This window comes from Bos javanicus, chromosome 14 (assembly GCF_032452875.1).
Source record: "Bos javanicus breed banteng chromosome 14, ARS-OSU_banteng_1.0, whole genome shotgun sequence".
NCBI lineage: Eukaryota > Metazoa > Chordata > Mammalia > Artiodactyla > Bovidae > Bos > Bos javanicus.
The window spans coordinates 15,193,853-15,219,686 of NC_083881.1; the positions used below are offsets into that span (position 1 = coordinate 15,193,853).

Sequence of the window (25,834 nt, forward strand, 5' to 3'; positions counted from 1 at the left end):
TATTAGTCAATGATATATGTAAATGATTTTGCAAAAGTATTACATCTTTTAAAATGTCTTCAATATACACCTGGTTCATTCTAAATTTGAAGAAGATGGCCAACAGAAAAAGGCTCAAAGGTGGAAATGTAGACTCAGACACACGAGTCTCAGCTATGCCACCTGCCTGGACAGTCTGAAATCAACCACTACACTTTTCTCAGCCTCAGTTCCATCATCCATTAAAGCAGTGCAGTTATATGTCTGCACATGAACCCCACAGTATCATTAAAGATCAAATAAGGAAGATTTTTCACTTCTGGTAATGGTAGACTGGGTTATGCAGACCAATCCTCCTACTGAAGACAACTAAAATCATAGGGTAAAACAGAAAAAAAAAGAGATCTCCTTAAAAACAAAAGTCACAAGATAGTAAGAAATACCAGGGCCAAATCAGAAGCAGAACGCAGGATCCAAAGTTACATACATTCCCCTAGTAACTTGAGGGTCCCCACTTCTCAGAATAAAGATGAACTAGAGTAATAAGCCCACTCTGCTCCTCCAGGCTGTAGGGAGGTGGGCCTTGGCCACTGAGCAGAAAAGAGGGCAGAGAGAAAGAAAGAACAAATGTGTTTCTGAAAAACTGCAACAACAAGCCACAGCGGAAACAGATCCCCAAACGTTTCAGGTGTCGGTCAGAGCAGGAAACAACCGTCCTGACTGTATTTAAAAATTAAAAACCCTCAGGGAACAAGAGGGTTACAAAAAGTGACTAGTAGACTAGAAAAGTGAGATAATATTAAAAGCGCTTAAAAGAAACATTTTCCCCAAGCTCTAGACACACAATTTAACAGATCAGGAGAAGATAGAGAACACAGATTAATAAAAAACGTTAGCATTTAAAAACCTGAAGTGAAGTGAAGTGACATTGCTCAGTTGTGTCTGACTCTTTGCGACCCCATGGACTGTAGCCTACTACGCTCCTCTGTCCGTGGGATTTTCCAGGCAAGAGTACTGGAGTGGGTTGCCATTTCCAAAACTGGTGTCCTTAAATCACATTTGGAGATGCACACAAAGACTCTTCATTCAAATACCCTAACTCAGACGAATGTCAGTATTCCTTGTCTCCCCTGAAGAACAATACAACTGTCTAGCTCAAAGTTATAAAATAATGTAAAACCCACTTACATTTGGCTTTTAAGAAATTATTTCCTAGACTTCTAAATTATGCTTTAGTTTTACAGTAGTCAATAATAAACACATTCCTTAAAATATCTCCTGGGCTAACATGTTTTTAGTAGAGTATCTCTTGGCTTGTAACACCCAGACTTCACAAAATATATACATACCTCTACATAAGTTTTTTGTTTTTCTTTTTGAGGAGTGGGAAGGAGCAGGGTTTACATAATAAAAAAATTGTATTTACATTCACAAAATTAAATACAAATTTTAAACAAAATGGTATAAGAGAAAGGTCTCAAGTCATATACCAAATAAAATAGTAAGACTATTCAAAAATGTCCAAACATCAATGAAAGAGACATGTTGCTTAGCTGTTGCTGGTACCAACGTGTCTCTATTGCCATAATATAGCAACTGTTTGTTAAAAATCATATTAACTGCTTGATGATCAGAAAGAGAATTTTAAACAATCTATATCCTAATGATGATGGGTTGTGACTTACTAAGTATTTTACTGTATATATTTACATTTCAGCAAATTGGTTAGGAGTTTGGAATTGACCTATAATTTAGGTTTTTTTAGTTTTTAAATTTTTTTTTTAGTTTTTTCTCATTTAAAATAATGAAAAATATAAAAAAAGAAAATCTTTTTAAAAAGGGAGAAGTAGGCCCCTGGTTTCACACAAGTTTTATCTAATTAAAGGAAATAATGGTGCAGGTTTTTTTGTTTGTTTTCTTAAAGAAATCAGTGTATTTTATGTGTAACGGATTCTTATTTTGGGACCACTGAAAAAAGTGGGTAAAGCTGGTAACCTGAGCAAAGACTAACAGCATAAACTGCTTTCTAAAAAAATTCAATAATTAATGGAAACTTCAACCTAAGTAGAAACTTTCTAAAGGATGTATCAGGGGCAAATATAAGAAATAAAAATCTAACAGGGGCTTAAAGCAGCAGGAATTGACATAACGTTGGCAACCTTCCTCTGGAATTGAGTTAATTTTTGAAAGCACTTAGAAATGTGCTTTTGACATTCAAGTTTGCAAAGTAAGCAGGATGATGCTCTTATCATCAAGGGCCCATGGATAATAGTAAGACTTGAATTAGATAACAATTTAAAATATAAGGTGAAGGAGACCTTCCCTGCAAAGGCGAACCTAAGCAATGATGGCTAGGCCAGGATTTGATGGCATGAAGCCTAGGGGAAGCATCTAAGGAGGCCAACTGGGCACACACAGCCTCCACTAAGGCGCAAGAATGCTGGGACAAGCTAAAGAACCTAAGTGATGAATAGTGCAGCCCAAGGCAACAAAGAGAAAGCACGGGAAGAGAGGAGGAAACTACTCCTGAAAAGAACTGAGAGCCACACCACAGCTGGAAGTGATGCTCAGTCAGATAACCTCAGCCCCAAGTCAATGTTTTGACCTGCTGGAGAAAAGGGCTTGGAGAGACCAGAGACAGTAGATAAGAACTAGAAGAGACTCCCACAACGGCATCTGGAGGGGAGGCCATGAGAAACATCCATATCAGGCAGCTGTTAACCACCATTTCCCTCATTATTACAATAATAACCTCTTTTTTATTTGTGTTCAGGCTTCAGAAATACCAGGCAAAGAAAGGTATACGGAATGTGTCTTGTTCTACAAGGAACTGGGGTGGGGAAAGAGCATAGTGTTTTATGTAAAAGGCTAAATAAAGTCCGGAAGAACTCAGGAGGAAAAGAGGGATAAGCACATGACAGGGAGTGGGCTGTTGACCAAAAAGTGGCTGGGGAATGGAGAGGGGCAGAGGGGCTGAGTAGCTAGAGGTCCCTTGATCCTTTACTCCACGGTATATAATTCTGCTATCCAAATTCTCCCACTCTTACAGGGACAGCCCTTCGTAAAAACCCACACCAACCAAATCCAAACCACCCTTCAAGGGCTGAGCTCAAGCCCTGCCAACTTTTAAACTCTACCAGCCTAGAAGGATCTTGTTTAATTTATCTTAACGACTGTATTTATCTATACTTGACACTTTGGCACTTTGAACCAAAAGCAATCTTGTTTTCCTATATGAAATTGTCTCATTTTTCCAAACAGATTTTAATCCATTTGAGGGTACGAACAATGCCTTAGTGTTCTTGGGAACCAACAAAGAAATATAACAACATTCTTATACAACCATCATATATAAATTTGAAAATTAAACTTTTGCCAAACTAAAAATTGTCCTGACCTGATATTCAATTGAATTCAAATGTAAAGATACGTAATAAATGTATTTGCCTATTCTATTTTCATTGTGATTTTTCCATAGGAAAAAGGCTGGCCCCAAAGCAGGGTGGGGAGCAGGGGCATTACAAAAATGATGTTAAAATTCACTGAATGACATAGCTCGGAGAGGAAAATATTACTGTACCACACCTCTGCAAGCCTGGAAAGTAACTGCAATGATAAAAATATATGTAATAATAATAGCTGTAGCTAATAATTAGTAAGCACTTATATTATGAGCCAAGATGCACTCAGCACACTGTGTTTATATTAAACCTCACAGCAACATTAAGAGAAAGGTAGTTTTATCTCTACTTTATATGAGAAAACTGGAGCACCATGCAGTTGAAGTAATAACTCACTCAAGGACACATGGTGGTGAGCGGCAGTCAGGCCTCGGCATGCAGGCCTTCCAGCTGCAACGTATGTACACTAGCCTCCCTGTGCTAAAAGATGCTTCAACACGAGAAGGACCAAGCGCCTCTAACCTCTCCATGAATATCTAGGGAACAAATCCTGGGGGCGGGTGACTGGAGAAAAAGTCATGGCCTCCAGCTAGCTTCATCTCAGCTCTGGGTGGCCTGTTCCAAGGAGGACACTGGCCAAGGTCATTCAAATGTGACTGGGCCTGGTGGGGAAAGCTTTCCCAAATTCCTTGGAAGAGGAAATCAGTAACAAAGAGAAAATCATCTTCCCCTTACGAAGTTTTACCACTGGTGAAGAGTGATCTTTCCCATCAGCAAGGCTAATTGGAGAGGCTTTATAAAAGCAATCAAGTCACCCCTGAATGCTCAGAGAGTAAGTCAGCTCTTCCAGCAGCTGCTAAGTCCACCAGAACCAAGCCAAGAGCACCAGCGACAACAGAGCAGGAAGCAGCAGCCACGCCAGGGCAGCAGCAGAGAACTGTTTCAGGGGAGGGAAGAGCCTGGGAAGGCTTCACATGCAGACATACTTCTGAGTGGAGCCCAGGGTCAAAACTATTTCTACTCCAAGCCTTTGACGGGGATTCCCTGGTGGCTCAGACAGTAAAGTGTCTGACTGCAATGTCGATCCCTGGGTTGGGAAGATCCCCTACAGAAGGAAATCGCAACCCAATCCAGTACTCTTGCCACCGTCCTCCCTAGCCAAGCAGAGGTCTGGGAGTCTAGGATTTCTTAGATGTGCCACTGAAAGAGCATCAATGTATTAAAATCAACTCTTGCTTGTGTTAATCAAGTGAACCTAAGCAATACACTTGAACATTCATTTACAAGTTAATAAATAGGTGGGGAGGTCTCCTGGAGACTTGGTGAGTCCCGTGTAACACGTCTGGCACACCAACTAAGAAGCTGCTCCAAGAAATTACTTCAAGAACTGGCTGAAATATGTCCCCCTAACCCTGCCCCTGCAAATTAAGTCCAGAGGGCACAGATAATTATAACTGTTCCTGTAAGTACGCCAGTACAGTGGCTGGCCTCCTGCAAATCCGCCTTGTTCATACCCAGTGATCCAGCTTAGCATCCCAAACACTATGGACTGCTAATAAGTACTATGAACTGCTAATAGAACTCGAAGAACTGACCAAGTATTTGTAGACCAGGAAGGACCATAGAATGAAGCCCATTCTTTAAAGACAGCTTCTGTTTCATTTTCCTGTTCATTGGCAAACCCTAGAAAAATAGTGACAATTGCTGAAGGAGGGCTTCTTTTTAGGCTGAAGTGCTCTGGTATTTATCTAATGTTTATCTGAATGGAGGCAGGTGCCCTGTATATGATTCCCCTAAAGTCACACAAACCTGTAATTATGCAATCTCGGCAGCTGCGCTAATCATTAGACACGTCACCTGTTACCCAATGTCAGAATGCACTAACAGCAATATTATAACCATACTATTCTCTCTTGAAGTGTTGGATAAGACACTGAAGTTACATGTTACATAAAGTACATTAAGCAGAAATGGGTGATGTAGTATTGCAATCAAATTCAACTTAAAATTCATGAAATTTCAATGAGAAGAAGATGATGACCAAGACAGCAACCAAGTATGAAAGCAAAATAATGTATGAAAACTAGCAATCAATGAGGGTTGTCTCAAAAGTGAAAGACTGGGGCAAAATGAGGGAGAAGAGAGAGGTGTCAGGGAGGACAGGAAGGGAGGAGACGGACTGGCTATTTTTACAGATGTCAGCAGACTCAGGTGAGACAAATTCCAGGTCCTCTGTAGCTAAACAATGTAGGTTGCAAGCCTTTAACAATACGGTAATTCTTGATGTGGCACAATACGGACTCATGAGAGTTTATCCAGGGTGAGTTCCAGGATTGTCTGGTGTCTATTCCCACCTTATTCCTCCATATAATACCACTTTCTTGGCCACTGGTGAAAAAACAGGGATAGAGAAGATTCTCTGTCTTGGCTTCCCCAAGTCCAGATGGGCATTGTCAACAGACCGGTCAAGCTTTCCTTCTACACCAGCAACCAGTTCAGCAAGAATGGAAGGTGAAGTGATGCCACTAAGAGATGCAGCTTCGTGATCAATTACTCTAAACAATGCCCCTCCCAAGCCACAGCCGTCCTCAGCAGCAGCCTAAGGAACGCACTGGAGAGAAGTTAACTTCTCTTCCCAGAGGCCTAGCCCCAAGGTTTGGGAAGCACAGCTGGAAAAAGTCTGATAGCACACAGCACCCAGAGTCAAATAAGTTTCCTCATTGTCCTTCAAGTCTTCAGTAGAAGTGCCTTCAGTGAAACAGACACGAAAAAGCGACTCCTGCCCTCCTCCCTCCCCTAGCACATCCATCCCAGCTCATCTCTAGGCCACCTCCCCACACCACCAGATATCTCTTCTATGATTCCAGCCCCAGGGTCCTCTTCCAGAATCCTCCCTAGTCTCCAGAACAGGACCAAATGCTTAATGCCTTCTTGGTCCATAAGACCCCTTTACCTTTACAACAGGGACACATGTGTGTGGGGGGCACAGGTGTTTTTGGGAGGCACACCCTCAAGACAAATTTCACCTACTTATCCCTTCCAACGTTCTGCCCATGATTCAACAGCACTTTTGCCCATGCTCAAGTTGTTTGCTGAAGTTTTGTCCTAAACAAACAAATACTGCAGAATCAGGTGGTTTTCTATTCTACCAAGTCATGTATAGGCATGTCTGAATAGCAACAAGACCAATTATACAGAGTTGAATAAAATTCAACGCCATGCATTTTATTAGTAAAATACCAAGACAAAGCAGCCATTCAGTGTTTTACGGGGGTTGCTGACTCCAGTTCAACATGAAGCACACACTCAGAACGATCTGATCAACATTCAGTGCCATAAAGTACATGCGTCCATTTGGTGAGGAGGAAGGAAGGAAAGGAGGCAGAGAATAGCCTGGTTTCTGTTTTAAATTTCCTAGAACAGGTGGCACATACAGTAGGGAGATTTTACTTTCTGAAACAGGAAATAAGGAATAAATATTTCCTAATCTCTTCAAATTAAAATTGATTCTTCCATTATTTTGTAAGCAAGAAATATCTTCTTTTTGAATAAACTCAAATAAACGACAGTATAAACCAGACTGCCTCTTCCTCCCTCTGTGGGAAAAAAAAAAAAAGCCCCTTCCTCTTTTAAAATACAGCTTCAACTATCTCCAGCAACATAGTAATATATGACACACACACCTACCTCTATGAGTGGGTGTGTGTGTGTGTTTTTCCTGGCAGCCTAGTATTAAGCAATCATTATATATTCATCAAAAGTCGAATTTAATGACTTACTCACTGCTTGAGCAATATTTAATAGAAACCTGGTTACTTCTCACTGCACTGTACTTTATTCACCATTATTCCTCCTCACAGATATTCCCGTGGTAAAATTAAAACGGAATGCACATTACATAACTGCTTCCCACCAGAAATTATAGTGAAGAGTATAACAGTATATGACACCAACTGGTAAGCAACTGCTTCTTTCACAAGCTTAGGAAATACTGGGGAAATCTTTGTGAAATACTGACCTCTACAATCATCTATACCCATCTATACAATTTTCTTATCATAGTAATACAGAAGAGGGAAGCTGTATAATACAGTAACTCAAAGAGACAGTTCTGGAGTCACTTGACATTCAAATCCAGGTTATGTTGCTTGCTAGCTGTGTAGTCTTTGGCACGTAACGCTGAGTCTCAGTTTCCTCTTCTGTCTAATGGGTACAATAATAGCACATAACTCATAAAGCTAATGTGAGGACTACGTGGGAAAATGTAACTAAACTGATTAGCACAGGGCCTGGCCCACAGTATGCACTCACCAAATATTATCTATCATTATAATAATTACAGAATGGGCAACTACACTACAAATGTAGTTAGTCTAAATGCTGAAAGCACTTTGCCTTTAGAACTAAACAGTATCCAGTGAAGTTCACTGCTTCAACTCTCTCAGCGGTTTGGATAATGTGAGACCAAAGCACTAATATAAACCCACAAGACTACAACGTGCTATGAGAAGCTTTATCAACAATCCCCCATCCCCACACACCCACCCACTCACCCACTCACACACTACTGTCCAGAAAACTCACTCACCTAGCAAATGCTTATTAAGCACTTACTACAAGCCAGGCAGAGGTGGATGTACTCTGAAGGAATGGCTAACACTGCTCATGTGAGGCAGGAAAGGCTTAACACGTAAGGGGGTAAATGTGACTTGTGTCTGGAAGCGTTAGTGTACATCAGGTGTTCACCGGTTTGTATAGAGGCTAAACAAATGCCCTCGGTCCTCTCCACCTCCATAGCGTTTAAATGGTCACATAAAACCCTGAGAATGAACAGAGAAGACATAGATTAACTCTTCACTGACCACTGACCACATGCCAGGCACTTTGAACACATTCCTCATCCTCTGTCACAACAGAGTAAATGCGGTCTTGGTAAATATCATTTCAAGACAAGGAAACTGATGCTCACTCAGGCTAAGTCATTTGTCCCAAGTCACACAGTTAATAAACAGTAGAGTTAGGATCTGACCTCAGGTCTGACTAAGAGCATGGAAGGCATGTGCAATAGTGTCTGAACTACTACACACAAATAAGTAAAACACACTTCATGTAAAAGTCATGGAATAATGAAAAATCGGTTCTCTGGTCTAAGAAATTCTCCTAAACATTACCTTCTTCTAAGAGTGAGAGAAAGTCAAAGAGAGACTGACTTAAATAATTCTACCCCAAAGCAATGGCAACCACCTTTCATTATATAGATAAATATTCCTTAGGATGTGTAGTTAGTATACATAAACCACCACGATAAAGGTATAACTCAAAATATTGCTTGAAGTAAATTCTATGGAGAATAAAATTTAGAACTCAATCTCTGGATACAATCTTAGTCTTTACCAGTCAACAAGAGCCCTATGAATCCCAGGCTATGGGCATCTATCATTTTAAAACATATCCACAGACCTCTTTTGGCTAGCTATTATAAGGTACTTGAATCAGATATGCAGATGACACCACCCTTATGGCAGAAAGTGAAGAGGAACTAAAAAGTCTCTTGATCAAAGTGAAAGAGGAGAGTGAAAAAGTTGGCTTAAAGCTCAACATTCAGAAAACAAAGATTATGGCATCTGGTCCCATCACTTCATGGGAAATAGATGGGGAAACAGTGGAAACAGTGTCAGACTTTATTTTTGGGGGCTCCAAAATCACTGCAGATGGTGATTGCAGCCATGAAATTAAAAGACGCTTACTCCTTGGAAGGAAAGTTATGACCAACCTAGATAGCATATTCAAAAGCCGAGACATTACTTTGCCAACAAAGGTCCGTCTAGTCAAGGCTATGGTTTTTCCAGTGGTCATGTATGGATGTGAGAGTTGGACTGTGAAGAAAGCTGAGCACTGAAGAATTGATGCTTTTGAACTGTGGTGTTGGAGAAGACTCTTGAGAGTCCCTTGGACTGCAAGGAGATACAACCAGTCCATTCTAAAGGAGACCAGCCCTGGGTGTTCTTTGGAAGGAATGATGCTAAAGCTGAAACTCCAGTACTTTGGCCACCTCATGCGAAGAGTTGACTCATTGGAAAAGACTCTGATGCTGGGAGGGATTGCAGGCAGGAGGAAAAGGGGACGACAGAGGATGAGATGGCTGGATGGCATCACTGATTCGATGGACGTGAGTTGAGTGAACTCCGGGAGTTGGTGATGGACAGGGAGGCCTGGCGTGCTGCAATTCATGGGGTCACAAAGAGTCGGACACGACTAAGTGACTGAACTGAACTGAACTGAATCTTTAAGGTCAAGTCTGTCTTTTACATGGTTGAGATCCTTTTCCTATACCCTTCCTGTCCATTTGTTCCTATCTAATCCCCAGCAGACTGGAAAGAAACAGTGAACTCAAGGCAGTATGTAATATTTACAGCAGCATCCCAGCCAACATAGTTTCAGTGACTGCCATTTCTCGCTGGTTTTCAAGTCCTTGGCTGTGCCCAAGTTTTAGATAATAGTGTGGGGGCTGAAGAAGGCTCGGGAGGCTTAAAGAACAAAGCCTGGCTTTGACTTCTGGTTCAACATCAAAGCTCTTGCATGAATTTATGGCAGCAAAGACAAAAAAGGGAGTGGGGCTTAGACCTCATGTTGAACACTGAAAAAATGTAGGTAAAGCATCCACAGGATGTCTTAAACATAGTGGACTCTAAATAAACGAAGGTTACTTTACAGTTAACTTTTGTGTATTTTACAATATTCCCCAAGTGAAATCTTCTATTTCACTTAAACCAGTATCTATTTGAAAAAAAAAAATTGTTTTTTAATACAATGTAGCAAGAAAAAGACAAACTGTCCCATGAAAAACTCAGCAAACAGATATAAGCAGAAATTCTCTGAAAAGCTTATTCAAATGGCCTAGTATCTACTGAATTATGTATCACTGGGTTATCTCCTGGCTTCCCTGGTGGCTCAGATGGTAAAGTGTCTGCCCGCAATGAGGGAGACCTGGGTTTGATCCCTGGGTCAGGAAGATCCCCTGGAAAAGGAAATGGCAACCCACTCCAGTACTCTTGCCTGAAAGACCCCAGGGACGGAGCAGCCTGGTAGGCTACAGTCCATGGGGTCGCAAAGAGTCAGACATGACTGAGCGACTCTCTCTCTTTCTCTCTCTCTGGGTCATTTCACTTTTTCAAAGCAATAAAGTATATAGTTAAGAAATTAACTAAACATATGGTTGAAAAATTCAACCAGTACAGTAACGTGGTGTCTCCAAACCTCCAAATTCCCTCCTCAGAGGCAACCATTATTATGAGGTTCTTGGGAATTTAATCCCATGGAAATATTTTATGCATAAGGTTGCAGATTCTTAAGAGAGGATGTATAAGTCGTCCTCTCTTAAAAGTGTCTATATATACTTACAGAAACAGATACTTACGGAAAACACTTACAGAAGTAGAGAAATAAGAAATTTTATTAAATGGCCAAACTTGTAGAAAAACAGCTCTCACAATGCCTCACACTGACAATTACATCAATATTTTCTCTCTGCCCTAGTCTTTGGTAAATGTGCCTGAACAGAAAGAACTATGAGTGGCTGCTTCAGTTTACTGTCAAAATATCCATTTTAAAATATGTAAAGGTAAACAAGAACATCTGGGAGAAGAACATGAACATTAAATACAAGGAAAGAGTGATGCTAAACAAAGAACACATGTGAATGTCATGGGGAAATTTCCATTCACTCAGCGAACAAACACCTACCAAACACAGACCATGTGCCTGGCGCAGTGTTGGGTGCCCTGGAGAGAGCAATCAACAAGGTAACCACCCTATATCTGCTCAAAGGATTCTTACAAATTTCCATTCTACACGGAAGTTTCTAAAAAGCCCTCATATGACGATGTGGCCTTGGCATTAGGTGAAAGCTTGTTTCTCCATCGAATGGCTCTAATTATTAGAATCATTCCAAAGAGAGAGCTGATTCAGCACCTTCTAGAACAATTCGAGGCAATGACAACCATAAATCTGAATTGCTCTTTCACACACATTAACTCATTGACACCTCATAACCTCCTTATGGAGTGATTTTACTCTCTGTTTTATATGGTTGAGGAAATTGAGGTTCAGAGAGGTTAAGTGATGCCACTGAAGTCATGCCTCAGTGTTAGATGTAGAACTTGAACCCCGGTCCTCAACTCCAGAGCTGCAGAAGAGCCACCTGCTGGGGCCACACAGAGTCAACTCTCCCAGATTACAGTCCTTCAAAGACAGGAAGGACTACTGAAGGTGGCTGCTCAGTATCTCCCACTCTGCAAGTCTTTGCTTCATCAGAATAATTGAGCCCCAAGTTCCTGCCTTCATGTACCCATGTTCCTTTTTTAAAGATGGACTCCAGAATTAAAAAAAAAAAAAAAAAAAAAACAGTAATTACAATGACACGTTAACCAATTAAGACTATGATAATACTATTATTCCATGTGTACCACTTTGATCCTGGGTTGACTTTGTTAAAAACAAAACAAAACAAAACCTCAACAGGAACTGCTATTAAAGTAGACCTCTCCCTTCCTACATTAGTACCACTGAATTTTTCAATCTAATATTCAAAATTTAAGATTGTCAGATTTCATGTTTCTGAAATCTGGCATTCTATTTCATTCAGGAGGTGGAGGTCTTTCTGAATTTTAAAATGCCATCTAACAGGTAGCCTCCCCTATCTTCTATGATCCATAAATCCAAACCCTCTTTCTTTCTTAGTATTTTTTCAAGAAGTTAAATGAAATAATAGCTAACATTTATTGAGCACTGTGTATGTCAGACATTATGCTAAGCAACTTACATGCCTCATTTCATTCAACCCTTGCAATAACTGTGTAGAAGACACTGTCATTCCTCTTTTGATGGAAGGAAAAAACTTAAAAAAAAAAAAAAAAGAGCTCAAGAGAGGTAAAGAACCTTAAGCCAACATCATACAAATAACAAACTGCAAAGAGAAGACTCAAATCAGGGTTAAGTAACAGAGTCCATTTTCCTAACTACCTCAATAATCATCAACCTTTGGGCATAACCTATTTCCATGTCATAAGACTTTGTCTAATGTCTTCCTAAGATCTATGCACGTTAGATTAGAAACCATCTCTACCGTACCAGAGCAGTCACTCTAGTCCAAAAAAAAAACCCACAAAAAATCCACAGAGGAAGGAGGAGTGGAGAAAAACTAGAATGATTAAGAACAAAAACATCTAGTAAGTTCATAAAATGAGATGGCTACTCAAAATGAGGTTAATGAACAGCAACTACCTTAGACCAGCCTATCGCCATACTCACTTCAAATAAATTTAAACCAAGAAAAAATATACGAATGGGGTCAGCCTACTTTAAAATAGAAAGTTAATTAAGGAACACTTTAATTAAACAAAAATTAAGTTCACAAAAACTATAAATGTAAGTTTGAGGAGATAAGAAGTTATTAGATCATAAGACCTATGAAGACAGGAACTATATTCTCTCTCATTTACCTATCAAGTGTTGGTCTAAATGAGAAGTATTTTCTTCTGAGAAACATTTCTTCAAGAGTGGAAGGGCCACCATTACAGAAGGAGAGAACAACTATATTCCATAATCCTATCTGTTGGAGGATAAATTCTATGCTAATTACTTTCAGAAAATAAAATATATTTGATTTCATAAAACAAAGGCAAATCAATCTGTTAAACTTCAATCAGTGACAGCTCCAAAAAATAAGTCTATCATAACTTACCATACACATTTTAATAACTGTACCAGCTAATCAGCATTTTTCCTTATGTCTGTAACTCCGAATAATGCAAGATCTTGAAAAGATGTCTCTGAGATTTTTATACCATGATTCCTATTTTTCTCACTACTTATCTCATCATTTCTAAGATTTCTTTTATTTCACTTCACTTTACCTGACTTAAATCAGTAGTGACTCTGAATACTGTCTCTGTCTTGCCTTCTTTAAAGGCCTCTTTATCAAAGAAAGAATCATCTATAAACACTTAAACTGACTAGAAGTGTCTTAGAGAACTCTGCTGGATGAAGTAGACTACTTCTGTAATAGGAATTATCACCCTAATGTATCAGCTTCTGGATGACAGCAGTGAACTGCAAAGTAAGAAATAAAGAACTATTAATATTAAATGAGTAACTAACTGGTTCTAGAACACTGCAGTAGTATTTATAAAATGGGAGGGCCCAATCAATCACATCCCACACACAGGCACCCGGTCTCTGCACCGCAACAGAAATAAACATTATACAAGACCTAACCCCTGGAGTCATCTTGACTTCTCCCTTTAGCATCCTCCATACTGAACTTCCATATTGGGCTTCCCTGGTGGCTCAGCTGGTAAAGAATCTGCCTGCAATGCAAGAGACCCCAGGTTGATCCCTGGGTCAGGAAGATCCCCTGGAGAAGGGAATGGCAACCCACTCTTGTATTCTTGCCTGGAGAATTCCACGGACAGAGGAGCCTAGTGGGCTCCAGTCTGCGGGGTCACAAAGAGTTGCACACAATTGAGCGACTAACACACACACATTGAACTAGTTACCGAGTTCTATCAGCTCTGCCTGCTTAACTATTATCTCCTTCCCAATTACAGCTGCCTTAATTTCAATCTTTCCTGTTTCTTTCTCATATTAGCAGTTTGCTTCCTTAATGACGTCCCTTTCCAATATCTTTTCTGCTCTAATCCTCCTTCTATGTTGTTATCAATTCTCCTTCTCAAGAGACGTTACTCTTATTTATCAAAAGCCTACCATAGTATTTGCACTTCTGGCCAAGGTAGAATCATGGGAACCACATTTATTATTCTGCTTAAGACACCCCAAAAATTCAAAGTGAAAATAAATGAAAAGCTGTTTGCAAGACAACAGACATATGCAAGAAGGAAGGAAGGACAGTGACTGGAAACACATAAGGTCCCATAATGGCCCATCTTACTATCATGAGGGAGTTTCCGGGCTGCAGGGCACATAATACCAATCAAAACAAGCAAACAAAAATTTTCAGCAGACTTTTTATAGATGTTGTACAGTTCTTCTGTGTATTCTTGCCACCTTTTCTTAATATCTTCTGATTCTGTTAGGTTCATATCATTTCTGTCCTTTATTGCGCCCATCTTTGCATGAAATGTTCCCTTGGTATCTCTAATTTTCATGAAGAGATCTCTGTCTTTCCCATTCTATTGTTTTCATCTATTTCTTTGCATTGATCACTGAGGAAGGCTTTCTTATCGCTCCTTGCTATTCTTTGGAACTCTGCATTCAGATGAGTATATCTTTCTTTTTCTCTTTCGTCTTCTTTTCTCAGCTATTTGTAAGGCCTCCTCAGACAACCATTTTTGCCTTTTTGCATTTCTTTTTCTTGGGGATGGCCTCCTAAACAATGTCACAAACCTCCGTCCACAGCTCTTCAGGTACTCTGTCTATCGGATCTAACCCTTGAATCTATTTGTCACTTCCACTGTATAATCATAATGGATTTAAGTCATACCTGAATAGTCTAGTGGTTTTCCCTACTTTCTTCAATTCAAGTCTGAATTTGGCAATAAGGAGGTTCATGATCTGAGCCACAGTCAGCTCCCAGTCTTGTTTTTCCTGACTGTATAAAGCTTTTCCATCTTTGGCCGCAAAAAATATAATCAATCTAATTTCAGTGTTGACCATCTGGTGATGTCCATATGCAGAATCTTCTCTTATGTCATTGGAAGAGGGTGTTTGCTATGACCAGTGCAATCTCTTGCCAAAACTCTGTTAGCCTTTCCCTTGCTCATTTGTATATAAAACTATAGAACTATACAAAAAAGAGCTTAATGAACCAGATAAGCACAATGGTGTGATCACTCACCTAGAGCCAGACATCCTGGAGTCCAAAGTCAAGAGTGCCTTAGGAAGCATCACTATGAACAAAGCTAGTGGAGGGGATGGAATTCCAGTTGAGCTATTTCAAGTCCTAAAAGGTGATGCTGTGAAAATGCTGAACTCAGTATGCCAGCAAATTTGGAAAACTCAGCAGTGGCCAAGGACTGGAAAATAATACTGGAAAATCTGTATCAATAACCTCAGATATGCAGATTACACCACCCTAATGGCAGAAAGCGAAGAGAAACTGAAGAGCCTCTTGATGAAAGTTAAAGAAGATTGTGAAAAAGCTGGTTTAAAACTCAACAATCAAAAAAACTAAGATCCCGGCATCTGGTCCCATCACCTCATGGCAAATAGATGGGGAAAATAGATGGGGAAAAGGTCAGTTTTCATTCCAATCCCAAAGGCAATGCCAAAGAATGCTCAAACTACCTCACAATTGCACTCATCTCACACACCAGCAAAGTAATGCTCAAAATTCTCCAAGCAAGGCTTCAACAGTATGTGAAGTGAGAACTTCCAGATGTTCAAACTGGATTTAGAAAAGGCAGAGGAAACAGAGATCAAATGGCCAACATCCATTGATCATAGAAAAAGCAAGAGAGTCCCCCCAAAACATCTATTTCTGCTTTATTGACTATACCAAAGTCTTTGACTGTGTGGATCACGACAAACTGTGGAAAATTCTGAGAGAGGTGGGAACACCAGACCACCTGACCTGCCTCCTAAGAAATCTGTATGCAGGTCAAGAAGCAACATTTAGAACTGAACATGGAACAACGGACTGGTTCCAAATCAGGAAAGAAGTACATCAAGGCTGTATGTTGTCACCCTGCTTATTTAACTTATATGCAGAGTACATCATGCAAAATGCTGGGCTGGATGAAGCACAAGCTGGAATCAAGATTGCTGGGAGAAATATCAATAACCTCAGATATGCAGATTACACCACCCTTATGGCAGAAAGCGAAGAGGAACTGAAGAGCCTCTTGATGAAAGTTAAAGAAGATTGTGAAAAAGCTGGTTTAAAACTCAACATTCAAAAAACTAAGATCCTGGCATCCGGTCCCACGGCAAATAGATGGGGAAACAGTGGAAACAGTGACAGACTTTATTTTCTTGGGCTCCAAAATCAGTGCAGATGGTGAATGCAGCCATGAAATTAAAAGACGTTTGCTCATTGGAAGGAAGCTATGACCAACCTAGATAGCATATTCAAAAGCAGAGATATTACTTTCCTGACAAAGGTCCATCTAGTCAAAGCTATGGTTTTTCCAGTAGCCATGTATGGATGTGAGAGTTGGACTGTAAAGAAAGCTGAGTGCCAAAGAACTAATGCTTTGAACTGTGGTGTTGGAGAAGACTCTTGAGAGTCCCTTGGACTGCAAGGAGATCCAATCAGTTCATCCTGAAGGAAATCAGTCCTGAAAATTCATTGGAAGGACTGATGATGAAGCTGAAACTCCAATACTTTGGCCACCTGATGCGAAGAACTGACTCACTGGAAAAGACCCTGATGCTGGGAAAGATTGAAGACAGGAGGAGAAGGGGAAGACAGAGGATGAGATGGTTGGATGATATCACCGACTTGATGGACATGAGTTCGAGCATGCTCTGGGAGTTGGTGATGGACAGGGAGGCCTGGCACACTGCAGTCCATGGGGTCACACGACACGAGTCAGACACGACTGAGTGACTGCACTGAAATGGCCTTTTGTAGAAACTGACAGACTGATTCTAAAATTCATGTGGAAATACAAAGGACCTAGAACAGCTGAAAGAACTGTGAAAATGACAAAGATGGAAGACTGACACTAGCCAACTTCAAGACTTGTAATAAATCCTTTGTAATCCGGGTTGCATGGTATTGGGATAAAGACAGGCCAAAAGAACAAAATAGAGTCAAGAAGTTAACAACACACAACATATATGCACAACTGATCTGACAAAAAAGCAAAGAGAAATGGAGAAAGGATAGTCATTTCAACAAGTGATGCTGGGACAACGATCTATCATATGCAAAAAGAAAAAAACAATAATCTTTGTTTTTGATCTATACCTCCTACATTGCACCATACACAAAAATTTAATCCGAATGGATTGCAGACTTAAATGTAAAACATAAAACCATAAACCTTCTAGAAAAAATTAGAAAATTTTTGTGAACTTGGGTTAGACAAAGATTTCTTGGATACAAAACCAAAAGCACAATCCATAAAGAAACAAATGGATAAGTTGGAGTCATCAAAATGAACAACTTTTGCCCCTGAAATACTGTTAGGAGTGCAGATAGGGAGAAGATATTCACAATCATATATCTGATAGAGAACTGTACTCAGAATACAAAAAGAACTCTCAAAACAAACAAAAACAGCCCCAAACAACTGGAAACAATATTTGAATAGACACTTCAGGAGAGGTAGGACATCCCTAATAGCTCAGTTAGTAAAGTATCTGCCTGTAATGCAGGAGACCCCGGTTCAATTCCTAGGTCGGGAAGATCCGCTGGAGAGGCAATAGGCTACCCACTCCAGTATTCTTGGGCTTCCCTTGTGGCTCAGCTGGTCAAGAATCCACTTGCAATGCCGAAGACCTAGGTTCGATCCCTGGATTGGGAAGATCCCCTGGAGAAGGGAAAGACTACCCACTCCAGTATTCTGGTTGGGATAATTCCATGGACTGAATTGTCCATGGGGTTGCAAAGAGTTGGACATGACTAAGCAACTTTCACTTTCATGAGAGATGCATGCCAAAAAAAAGCACATGAAAAGGTACTTGACAGTATTGGTTATCCAGGAAATGCAAATTAAAACACTGTTGATGGCACAGTGGCTAAGAATACACCTGCCAATGCAGAGGACACAGGGGTTTGATCTCTGGTCCAGGAAGATCCCACATCTTGGGCTTCCTTAGAGCAACTAAGCCCATGCGCCACAACTATTGAGTCCTCTTGCTGAAAGGCCTGAGAGTAACAAGTACTGAGAGCCCACGTGCCTAGAGCCCGTGCTCCACAAGAGAAGCCACCACAATGAGAAGTCCCCACTCTCTGCAATGAGAGAAAGCCCGAGCAAAGCAACGAAGACCCAGTGTACCCCAAAATAAATAAAGGTAAATATTCCCTTAATGTACTCCACACACGAACTCCTAATTTTCAGACAACTACATTACCAAAAAAGTACATTTAACCATATAATGTAAACCACATTTAATATAATTTAATTTTACCATAGTGACTCAGATGGGACTTCACAACATTTTAATGTCTCTCACTGTCATCATGGTTTTACTAGTAAAGTATGGAAACATGAATCAACAGAAATCTTTTATGTAACAGATACCAAAGAAACCAGCTTTTAGTCTATAATTACCTCACCAGAGTATGATTGCTTTTCATTATAAATCGTTTTCTTGAATTCGGTGTTCTCAGAGTGTGGTTGTCTGACAAGCAGCATCAGCAATTCCCCAGAAAACTTGCTAGAAACACAAACTCTCAGGTCCGACACCAGATAACTAGCTGAATTGGAAATGCTGAGGTGGGGACCAGCAATCTGTATTTTAACAAGTCCTCAGGCTTCCCTGGTGGCTCAGGGGTGAAGGTGGCTTCACTGGGTCATGAAGATCCCTTGGAGAAGGGCATGGCAACCCACTCCAGTATTCTTGCCTGCAGAATTCCATGGACAGAGCAGCCTGGCAGGTTACAGTCCATAGGGTCACAAAGTGTCGGACACAACTGAGTCATTAACACTATACACAAAGGGCATTCTGAAGTTCGATAAACTTTGAGGGACATTGTTCTTATAAATCTCTTTTTGGCTGCACACAGCAGCATGTAGGATCTTAGGTCCCTGAACAGGGATTGAACCCACACCTCTGGCAGTGGAGGCGCAGAGTCTTAACCACTGGACCACCAGGGAAGTCCCAGAGGTGTACTGTTTAATATATGTTTTACAGTTAAAATGGTAAGTTGCTCTTCTCTGAGATACTTTCTGAATTCAAAGAATTTTCAGACAAAAAAGGATTACTTCAAATCTATGTTTTCAACAAATGCAGAACTCAGCCAGCTATTTTCCTATTTTTATACTCTTGAATTATTTTAGGCCTCTTTATTAGGCTAGAAAACCAGAACTGAATATAAGATCGCATAAATAATACCTTCCACAAAAGCCTTTGTTTTAAAACAAACTTTCTGGCTTAAGTATCCTAGTCATTTACTCAAATGTCTATTTTTGCAAATGTATCCAACGTTCCTTCCCAATTTACTAGATATGCTTCTCATTTCAGCCTTAAATTGTCTTCCCCCAGTGAACATCTATGTAACTTTTAATCAGGTTCAACTAAATGGAATGGATTTTAAAAACAATTCCAGTTACAATTTTTTTAACTGTTTCATAAAGATACTTAAGAAACAGAATGAAAGTAGAAATGGTCTTGAACTCAATCAGGACAACTGGGGCTCTTGGTAATTAGCTCAGAGACTTGGAGTTAACAACTTAATCTTCTGGGACTCAGTTCCCTTGTTGTAAGAGGGAATTGATGACCTTAAAGTTCATTTCAGGTCTAGAAGCCTATACATCTGTGATCTTACTCTTATGCTCCATACTTTTACATTAATGGGACACTGTCATATTATTTTAAGTATCTTTTAACAGTTTAAAAATTTTTTTAGGATACATGCCTCTTCTCAGGGTTCAGGAATATCACTATAACACCGCTTCCTTGAGAGCTGAATATGAACAATAAAATATGAACATATGTAAACTTTTAGTTGTTGAAGCACCAAAATAGCAGTGTAACTTTAACAGTCTCTTCTTTCTTAGATGGGCTAATTTATCTCCGAAACTATAAAGATGCATGGCATGAACCCCCAAAAGCAAAGATTGCAAACATAATTAACAACATGGGCTCTGTGGGTAGAATGCCTGGGTTTGAACTGAACCTACCAGTAAAGAATTATTTGTCAAAGTTATTCAAACTTTCTAAACTTTAAGAGGATAATCATAGTATCTTCTTCACAGAAACTAAACGAGCTACTCTACTAAAAGCACTCATCATGGAATGGACACTCAATAAGCATTAGGCATTTTTCTAATATTATTTGCAAAACCAGCTTTCTGATCAAAAGGCACATGTGGGATTCACTTAGTAAACACAAGCGTACAGCTGCTTCCTTCAAGGCATCCCACTCTCACTACAAGGGGCAGAGGTTTTCAAACTTCAGGAGCAATCAGAACTACTTGGGCTGCTTTTCTAAAACACAGATTCCTGGGCTTGGCTTCTAGAACTCCAATTCTGCAATTTTAAATGAGCATCCCAGTTGTTTCTATGACAGGCTGCTGAGGACGGCAGTTTGAGAAACATTTCTGTAGGGGTTTCGAAGAGACAGAACCTTTCCCTTCAAGTCCTTACAACCCCCAAGCGTTTTTTCCACTTCAGAACTTACTGCAGCTACTGCCATGTTGCTCCTGTTGGCTGTGTACGCATACACCTATGTCCTTTTATGCAGATTTCATTTGCCGTCACTTCTAAGTTCCAATACCTATGTCCTGATTGAGTGATATAACATAACTCTTTACCTTGTATTTGATCCTAATACCCCTAAACCTAATCCTCTAAACCCCAACACCTCCAAACATGTGATGACTGAAAGCTCCTGATACATGGACTATTTCCTGACCTCTGACCACAGAAGATCCATTAACCCTGACTGCCGACCTACAAAACTAACCACGGTCTCATTCACCGTCTTGCTCTCAGAATAACACTTCCAACACTGCTGCTAGTAAACATGTCTTCAGTATAGTATACATTTTCAGAAAGAGAGTGGAATGTCAAAACCCATACAAATTTAACTCACAAAACCTTCATGTATACAAAACAACGTGAACCACAACACAGCAACAATCAGGGACCTGATGGATCCTGGGATGGAATGTGGATTATGACAGAGGAATTTACCTGCATCACAGATACCTGACATAAGCTCACTGAAGGAAGCTGGAGGGGAAAGGAGCTGACTTAAGCAACCCTGAGTGGTGTTTTAACTGAAAACTGTTAATACTAAAGACAAAAAGAACTGTACATAAACACTGTATGCTAGCTTATAATGTTGTCCATCATGGAGGTATGGGCTAACAATTCTGAAACTGCTTTACAAAATAAAGTATCTGGGTGGTGGACAGTGGGAACCAAGTCTCTTAATGTTGAAGAGGGAAGTTACAGATAAGCAAAGGAAGAAGACTACAATTTTAGCATGTGATACTAGATAAGAGTTCAAGACATCAGCATGAACACATGGATACTTCAATGCAGATACAGATGGACAGATACAGAAACAATGACAGCTATGTGTTCATATCTATTAGTATACATGCATACACTTCCTATCTCTGACTGCTGAAAGGGCCTAGAAGCAGTGACATTCTGGTGCATGCTAAGTCGCTTCAGTTGTGTCCGACTCTTTTGCGACCCCAGGGACTGTAGCCTACCAGGATCCTCTGTCCATCGGATTCTCCAGGCAAGGATACTGGAGTGGGTTGCCATGCCTCATCCAGGGGATCTTCCCAACCCAGGGATCAAACCCGAGTCTCCTGCACTGGCAGGCAGATTCTTTACCACTAGTGCCACCAACAAGCATACCTAGAACCCAGATCTTAGTTTCTAAATATCAGTTTCTGGTAAGTGGAACCAGAATGCCTTGGAGAAACAGATGAATTAGGAACTGGGACAGGGGAAATACAATTCTTTACAAAAGAATTCCCAATAGTGTATGTTGATATTTGTCCCTCTAAGAGGCGGAGCTTAACTCTCCTCACTTGTATGGGTAGATTTAATGACTTGTTTCCAAAGAACAGTAGGTAGAGGGAGAAAAACGTAACTTCACAGTATATAAACCTGATAAACACTCCTGGGGCCAGGTGCCAAGAATCCATATCACAGCAAATCATGCTGATGGCGGGCACCCCCTCGTTTCATGCGATGAGAAGGGCTCTTGACTTTCATGGTCTTCTTGCCAAAACCACATCATCTCACTCTAACTACGACAAACCCAAATTCAGGGACATTCTACAGAATATCTAACCAGGATTCCTCAAAGTTGTCAAGGTTATAAAAACCAAGGAAAAAAAAATGGGGAAAAAAAGAAACAGACTAAGATGCAACAAGAGATGGTGACTAAATTCAATGTGACAGCCAGGGCTGGATCCTGGACAACATCTTGAAAAAAGACATTAGTGAAACCTGAAAAGTCTGGCGTGCACCATTTGGTTTAGTCAATAGTAAAGCACCAATGTTGTTTTTAGTTCTGACAAACGTACCATGGGAATGCAAGATCTCAACAAGTAGGGGATCTGCGTGAGCGTATATGGAAACTCTTTTGAGTTTTCTACAACTTTCTGTAAAACCAATATTATTCCAAAATAAAAAGTTTATTTAAAAGAGAGAGACAGCACAGAACAACCAAATGAGGAGAAATGGAGACTGCAAAAAGAGATGAAGCTGCATTTAGAAAAGTCTACATGATTTAAAAAAAATAATTCTTAACTGCTATTTGCTGTAAAGAATTTTACTTGCATGTAAGTAAGGCACTAGCCAGATAACATTATTACTACAACTTATTTTCTTGGTATTCAGAACACCTACAAAACACACACACACATGAAATCTTTTCTCAACACCATCTTCAAATTGAAAAGATTAAATGGACTTGGATGCAGTGTGGCAGACAAACTGAAGCAGGAAATCAAGAAGTACACCTGTTAACTAGTTCAACTATCTTAGACAAGTTATTTCGTCTTTCTGGGCCTCAGTTTCCTGATTTGTAATAGAAGGAGGTTTAAAAAGATGCTTTAGGATCCTTTCTGGGTGAAGACAGAACCACCTCCCTGAAACCAGATCCTGCTAGATGTGCTCCTATCCCCCGGCAGCCCCTCCTCTATCTCATCTGCCTGTAGCTTCACCCAGAACCCAGGATGCTGGCCCAGACCCTCTGCTCATTTCACATATTCTAAGTAACAAATACACATTGCATGGTTTCAATTCCCTTGGGCAGGCTATTCCCAAATACTTACCTTTTTGACCCTGAACTCAAAGACCAACTGCTTAGTGGTCATCTCCACTTGAAGACATGTCTAAAGCTGAATTCATTTCCCCTCAAAACACTAGTCCTTGAGTTCCCATTTGTGGTAGGCAGAATAAAAGCACCCCAAAGGTTCCATTTCCTAATCCACAGAACCTGTGAGTATGTACGTTACACGGAGAGAGAGAATTAAGGTTGCTAATCAACTGACCTTAAGAAGGGGAAATAAATTATCCTGGGTTACTCTGGGTACACTTATTAACAATATAATCACGAGGGCCTCTATTAGTGAAGGAGAGCACGAGGGTCAATGTCACAGTGATGCAGGATGAGAAAGACCAGACTGGCCACCGCTACGCTGGAAGACGGAAGAAATGTGAGCAGCCTCCAGGAGCTGAGAAAGGCAAGAGAACAACTCTCCCCCAGAGGCTCCACCAAGGAACACAGCCCATCTGACGTGGAGATTTTAGCCCAGGGAGACCCACTTCAGACCTCTGACCTCCAGCTCTGTCAGAGAATAAGATTGTGCTGTTTTAAGCCACTAAGTCTCTGGTAAGCTGTTCCACAGAAATAGCAAAATAATACACCAGGCTCTTAACGGGGAATGCTTCAGTCAGAAACGAGTATCAGCGCTGACTTCTTCCTTTTCCCTCAATTTCCACATTCAGTAGATCACTAAGTGTCCTCAATTATCCCGCCTTTGTCTCTTATGAATCTGTCTACTTCTCACCAACCTCACACCACCTTTCTCGTCTAAGTCACTACTACCTAATGCCTGGGACCGAACAGCCTCCTGACTGGTTGGTCTACCTTCAGCTCATTCCTAGGAAACCACTTCCCACATTCTAGCCAGAGAATTAGAGCAAATACCAATTATAATACTCAACGCCTCTAATAAACGTATGAATACCTATCCTAGCTCTTAAAACTTCACTTCTTTTCTAGATCCAGAGTTAAAATGCAGTCTTAATGAAAAAGAGAAGTTAAATCAGTCACCTCTTAAACACTGACAGGAAATTCAGATTTTGGCAAGTATACTTTCTAAAAGGTTCTTGAGAAATCCATTCCCATGGTGCTCATTGGTTGGGACCAATTAAATCCATTAAATAAACACAGAACAAAAGTTTATTAAAATCCCTGTTCATAAGGCAGTCATCTGCTTCACTTGTGCTCTAACTGTATTAAAATGTGAAGGATTTTGCTTATGTTTTGCGAAGTTCCCCAACTGGTGAGAACAGTAAGGATGAGAAGCAAAAACAAGATCACTGGAGTGAAAATGCAAATATTAATATCATTAAATAACTGGATGAATGGGAAATTACAGTAACATGCCATTAGTTAATCAAAAGGGAAAAGAATAAAGAAGAGAAACTGTTTCACAGTCAATCATCTGAAACAACTCTTGGACTCGCATGATAATCTCTAAGTTCACCTGGATCTATGAGAGGGCTTCTAGGTATTATTAGGGATTTGATATATGAATTTAGTAGGGTTCATTACTAAACTATTATTGGTATTTTCCTTCCCAATTATTAACTATCTAAACACAAGTACATAGTACACCTTGGAAAAATAAGGCAGATACAGGGAAATTCTTTGAAATTCAACAAATTCCAAAATAATCCAAGGACTCTGGAAGGCTCCATTGTAAGTGAGTAGACTAACAAGAAGTGCATCTTCTGTGTAACATACCACATAATCCTTTTTTGCAACCAGTTTAAATATCTATTTTAGTCTGTCCCAAAGGCACCCTGATCCTCTGTGCTTGAAATTAAATCCCATACTAATTTTTCTGAAACTAGAACACGCTTCTGCTTCAGAAACCATCATAGATGTCATTTTGTTCCTACTGAGAAGATAATGCTCACCTCCATCCGTTTCCCCCACATACACTTGGCCATCACAACACATTTTCTGTGTAATTCTCCATTCCAATGGGAAGGTATATACTTTACAGTTATTTATCCACTAATTCTCTTTATTATCAAGGTAAGTGTTTACAGGCTGACAAGCCAAGGTGAAAAGTACATCCAGCATGACAAAGTGCATAAACTGTTTCAAACTAGGAACACCTGTGAAAAGGAGATATTGGCCATATTTTACCCACAAAGAAAAAGGAGCTCAAAGAACTGAAGTAACTGGTTTAAAGAAACACAGATAGTAGATAACAGAACTTGCATTTTAACTCAGGGCTATTTGTACAATATTAAATTTGTACAGTATTTACTTTATACAATACTAATTCTCAACCAAGAGCTCCAAAGGATCATTCCCCTCTGCAAAGGGCCCAAATAACTATTAACTTTTTTTTTTTTTTTACCTCCAGTGGTCAAAAAGTAATTGACCTGAAACTAACAACGATTTTTCAATTAAAAAAAAAAATCTAATGAAAACAGCTCTGTGGACTCTTTGGAGACTGAATAAAAACTATAACTGACAGTAAAACAACCAAACAAATAAATGAGAGGATGTGTTCAAAAATTTGGGAAAAAAGGTAACTGACCAATAA

The 25,834-nt window shown here is 40.0% G+C and overlaps 1 protein-coding gene across 6 annotated transcripts in view; it reads right to left on the minus strand.

Annotated features, from left to right (window-relative positions):
- Positions 1-25,834, minus strand: part of NSMCE2 (NSE2 (MMS21) homolog, SMC5-SMC6 complex SUMO ligase) — a 237,704-nt gene that overhangs the window by 190,775 nt on the left and 21,095 nt on the right. The window lies entirely within an intron of this gene.